At 44.1% G+C, this 5,572-nt stretch overlaps 1 long non-coding RNA gene across 1 annotated transcript; it reads right to left on the bottom strand.

Annotated features, from left to right (window-relative positions):
• Positions 1-3,013: 3,013 nt before the first annotated feature.
• LOC137332199 (uncharacterized) lies at positions 3,014-4,759 on the bottom strand. Its single transcript, XR_010965617.1, has 2 exons — positions 4,452-4,759; positions 3,014-3,455 (listed from the first exon to the last, which is right to left on the bottom strand). It is a non-coding gene; the product is annotated as an uncharacterized lncRNA (long non-coding RNA).
• Positions 4,760-5,572: the final 813 nt, after the last annotated feature.

The following is a 5,572-nucleotide window of genomic DNA, read 5'->3' as shown; positions in this document are numbered from 1 at the left end:
GTTCATGGCAGCAGAGCTCGCACCCGTGATATGCTCCTCCTGCACTATGTGGGAAGAGTCATGGACACTACCGGTGTCCCTGGCGACCATGTGTGCAGGAAGTGTGTCCAGCTGCAGCTACTGGCTAACCGTATTTCGGAGCTGGAGCTGCGGGTGGATTCACTGTGGAGCATCTGCGATGCTGAGATTATCGTGGATAGCATGTTCAGTGAGGTGGTCACACCGCAGGTAATGAAAATGGGTGACTGCCAAGCAGAGTAAAAGGACTAGGCAGGTAGAGCAGGAGTCCCCTGGGGCCATCGCAATCTCAAACAGACATACCGCTTTGGATACTGCTGGGGGAGATGGCTTATTAGGGGAAAGCAGCAAGAGCCAGGTTCGGGGCACCACGGGTGGCTCTGCTGCACAGGAGGGGAGGAAGAAGAGTGGCAGGGCTATAGTGATAGGGGATTCAATTGTAAGGGGAACAGGTAGGCGTTTCTGCGGCCACAAACATGCCTCCAGGATGGTATGTTGCCTCCCTGGTGCTAGGGTCAAGGATGTCATGGAGTGGCTGCAGGACATTCTGGAGGGGGAGGGTGAACAGCCAGTAGTCATGGTCCATATCGGTACCAATGAATAGGTTAAAAAGGGATGAGGTCCTGCAAGGTGAATTTAAGGAGTTAGGAGATAAATTAAAAAGCAGGACCTCAAAGGTAGTGATCTCAGGATTACTACCAGTGCCAAGTGCTAGTGAGTATAGGAACAGGAGAATAGATCAGATGAATGCGTGGCTGCAGAGATGGTGTAGGAAGGAGGGATTTAGATTCCTGGGACATTGGGACCGGTTCTGGGGAAGGTGGGACCTGTACAAGTGGGACGGGTTACACCCGAGCACGACCGGCACTGGTGTCCTCGCGGGGGTGTTTACTGGTTCTGTTGGGGAAGGTTTAAACTAGAATGGCAGGGGGATGGGAACCTGAGCAGGGAGTCAGAGGAGGGGGAAACAAGGATAGAAACAAAAGACAGAAAGGGAAGAAGCAATAGTGGAAGGCAGAGAAAACAAGGGCAAAAAACAAACAGCGCCATAGTGCAAAATAAAACTAAGATGACCAGCAATCTTAAAAAGACAACTCGAAAGGCATTGTGTCTTAATGCGCGGAGCATTCACAATAAGGTCGATGAATTAACAGCGCAGATAGATATTAACGGTTATGATATAGTTGCGATTACGGAGACATGGCTGCAGGGTGACCAAGGATGGGAACTGAACATCCAGGGGTATTCAATATTTAGGAAGGACAGGCAAAAAGGGAAAGGAGGTCGGGTAGCGTTGTTAGTAAAGGAGGAAATCAGTGCAATAGTGAGGAAGGATATTGGCTCGGTAAATCACGATGTGGAATCTGTATGGGTGGAGCTAAGAAACACCAAGGGGCAGAAAACATTGGTGGGGGTTGTCTATAGGCCCCCAAACAGTAGTGGAGATGTAGGGGAGGGCATTAAACAGGAAATTAGAGACGCATGCAAGAAGAGTACAATTATAATCATGGGTGACTTTCATCTCATAGAGATTGGTCAAACCAAATTAGCAATAATACTGTGGGGGAGGAAGTCCTGGAGTGTGTACGTGATGGTTTTCTAGACCAATACGTTGAGGAACCAACTCGAGAACAGGTGATCCTAGACTGGGTATTGTGCAATGAGAAAGGATTAATTAACAATCTTGTTGTGCAGGGTCCCTTAGGGAAGAGCGACCATAACATGATAGAAGTCCTCATTAAGATGGAGAGTGAAGTCGTTGAATCTAAAACTAGGGTCCTGAATCTAAATAAAGGAAATTACGAAAGTATGAGGTGCGAGTTGTCTATGATAGATTGGGGAACTTTACTAAAAGGGATGACAGTGGATAGGCAATGGCTAATATTTAAAGGACGCGTGCAGGGATTACAACAATTATTCATTCCTGTCTGGTGCAATAATAAAATAGGAAAAGTGGCTCAACCGTGGCTTACAAAAGAAATTAGGGATAGTATTAGATCCAAAGAGGAGACATATAAAATTTCCAGAAAAAGCATCAAGCCTGAGGATTGGGAGCAGTTCAGAATTCAGCAAAGGAGGACAAAGAGATTGATTAAGAGGGGAAAAATAGAGTATGAGAGTAAACTAGCAGGGAGCATAAAAACTGACTGTAAAAGCTTCTATAAATATGTCAAGAGAAAATGATTAGTGAAGACAAATGTCGGTTCATTACAGTCAGAAATGGGGGAAATTATAATGGGGAACAAAGAAATGGCAGAACAATTGAACACATACTTTGATTCTGTCTTCACAAAGGAGGACACAAATAACCTCCCAGAAATGTTAGGGAACCAAGGGTCTAATGAGAGGGAGGAACTGAAGGAAACCAGTATTAGTAAAAATATAGTGCGAGGGAAATTAATGGGGCTAAAGGCTGACAAATCCCCAGGGCCTGATAATCGACATCCCAGAGTACTTAAGGAAGTGGCCCTGGAAATAGTGGATGCATTGGTGATCATCTTCCAAAATTCTATCGACTCTGGAACAGTTCCTTCAGATTGGAGGGTGGCAAATGTAACCCCACTATTTAAAAAAGGAGGGAGAGAAAAATCAGGGAATTACAGGCCAGTTATCCTAACATCAGTAGTGGGGAAAATGCGAGAGTCTATTATAAAAGATGTGATAACAGAATACTTGGAGGGCATTAACAGGATTGGATAAAGTCAGCATGGGTTTATGAAAGGGAAATCATGCTTAACAAATCTACTGGAGTTTTTTGAGGATGTAACTAGTAGAATAGATCGGGGAGAACCAGTGGATGTGGTGTATTTGGATTTTCAGAAGGCTTTTGATAAGGTCCCACACAAGAGGTTAGTGTGCAAAATTAAAGCACATGGGATTGGGGGGAATGTACTGGCATAGATTGAGAGTTGGTTGACAGACAGGAAACAGAGAGTAGGAATAAACAGGTCTTTTTCCGATGGCAGGCACTCCATAAGCATTGCCACTGTCGAACAACTATCAATTACTTTATCTTATCATCCACAAAATAGTTAAGTACTTGTTTCAATTATGGTAGCTATGACATTGTAAAATATCTTTCAAATAACACACGTTGTTTATGGCTGCATCTGTTATGTGGCAGCTATATAAATGTTATCTCATTACTCTAATGCAGGAAGGGGTTATTCAGGTCGGAGAACTTTCGCTCATGTTCGTTAATATGGAAGAGCCATTTCTGCCTAATCTGCATTCGAAGAGGAGGCCGGCCTATGACGTCAGAATCGATTCTTCTTATGGACAAAGCTGCTCCTTCTCGTTTGGAACTTCTCCTCCATTTCCTGCACCGCCAGAAGAATCTTCTCAATCCTGGAAAGGATTGTGATTATATTGTGAAATCCATCCGGGGAAATGAAGTTCTCTGAGCCTGAATCTGAGCGATGAGTACGCTGACTGTCCTGTTGAAAAATATAAAACAAACAGGATTAATTTATTTGCTGAGGAAATTATTAGAAATGGATGGAGAGTGCTTCTTGTTTGTCTTCTCTCTGCTCCATGTTGTAAAGGTTATTTTTCCTGTCCTGCTTTATTCTCCACTTCCCCTGTGGCAGACACTGTTCTGACCAGTCTATTCGAGGTTGACCCAGAGATCTGTTCCCAGATCTCTCCCAGTATGGCCCTGTAATTGGCCACCTGCTATGTAGACTGCTTGTTGCTCTGACTTTCCATTCCTCACTCAGATTAAGTGTTCAGCCTTCAATTAATGCCATCACTCAGCACTTCACTGGGATTGAGAACTCCTCATTTTGTGGAATTGTGAGCATTAACCTGTGTCCTGCTACATCTGGGCACATGTTACAGTTACATCAATGTGCTTTGCCACCTGTAATCCGAGCCTTCAAAGGGATATGCATGATCATCAGATGGCTCAGTGAATAAATGGACTGAATGTATGTTGCACTGAATCATACGTACCAGAAGGTCCCAGGTTCAGCCTTTGTTGATTGAATTGTTGAGTTGAGGAGAAGTTCTATGATTGTCCACACCCCTTAGAGGTGCTAAAATCAAGCTATGGTTCCTTCTACTAATTGCTCTCCAGTCACCCCTGATGGAAAGTGCACACGTGTAGCAGTCAGATGAGCACAGTAGTAGGTGAGGCATGTTGCACTCCTTGGTGGAATAGACTTCCAACACTCACTGTGCTCATCAATGAAAATTGTCTCGTTGGAGGAGGTACCAGAGGGATATCAGTGTCCCTTGAATTGAACCCCCAGCATGAACTATCACCTTCAGGAGAGGAGGAGAACAATTGGTGTAAAATAGATTGGAATTCGCTCTTGTAACTGTGACACATTTCATTCCATGAACCGTTATTAGCAGAAATATTAAACATTTGAACAATAGCTTCCACACACGGGCTCTCGACCAAATATTGGGCACAGAACAGCACTTACCTTGCTTCGGTGGGAAGTCCATCTTTTCTTGAGAAGCATTAAACACAGTACCAGTAACACAGACCCTAAGGTTGTGAAAAGAAAGTTCTGGCTTGTGATCCATTCCTCGATGTGTATCCGATCAATGTTCTCAAAGCACACTGTGCTGAGTGGATATGGCAGACACCACCAATGGGTAGAGGAAAGGTTTATCTCAGCTCGATCTTCTGGAAGTATTTCCATTCCAACTCTGGACCAAGCCGGGAGTGACGGGGACCCCATTTCGACACAGTTGAATGAAGTGATCAGCAAAAAGAAAAAACAGCGTATGATTTGAAAATGCATTTTTCAAACCAAAACTGATCACAAAAACATTTCATTGCTCGGCAACTCACAGAACATGCGAGGTCATAATTGAGACACATTCTGCCAGTCTCTTTGCTACTTGTGATCTCACAGTCACTCCCAACAGCCGATGAGGTCAGAGTCTTTTAATGACAATGTGCTGAGTGCACTCCACCAACCACTTCATTCAACATTTCCTTTGTGAGGGTTCATCTCGTTTTTAAAAAATGACCAACTATCAGTGAAATATGAAAGTAATAATACAATCTTTGGTTTCAAGTGAAAGAAAGTCGCTCGTGTTTGTTTGCTGAATCCCAAGATTGCATTACTGCAATGACACTAACAGCCATCCAGTTTCTGTTTTTAATCTCTTCCCCCACTACCTTCGTTCCTTTCTTGAAGCAGTGACGTCTTGCACAAGTGTTGCCCACGAGTATTTCACCCAAGTCGCAATTCTTCCAGTGAATGAGTGGCAATGGACAATTACCCTCCACACACATATGCACACTTCCCAGCACGAACCACTGGGCAGCAATCAGGAGCTGAAACTCGGGTTCATTTTTCCTCATCCTTCGCCATGAGGTGCTGAGGCCAGTTGTAGCACTTCAATTAACATCCCAGCCGAGATTTGCTGAGTAATCACAGACCATTGATCAAACCCAGGATCTTGTAAGCTTGTTTGAGCTGAGTACCTCACAAGGCAGAGTATTTCACCCCAATCCACTGGTGAAGAGCAGAAGAATTTCTGTCCATCCAGGAATAAGGCAAAAGCCCAATTCATTCTATGTATTGTTATT

This window comes from Heptranchias perlo, chromosome 14 (genome assembly GCF_035084215.1).
Source record: "Heptranchias perlo isolate sHepPer1 chromosome 14, sHepPer1.hap1, whole genome shotgun sequence".
In the NCBI taxonomy this organism is placed as follows: Eukaryota; Metazoa; Chordata; class Chondrichthyes; order Hexanchiformes; family Hexanchidae; genus Heptranchias; species Heptranchias perlo.
Note: the sequence above shows the minus strand (reverse complement) of the source record. Positions and strands in the feature narration are given on the sequence as shown.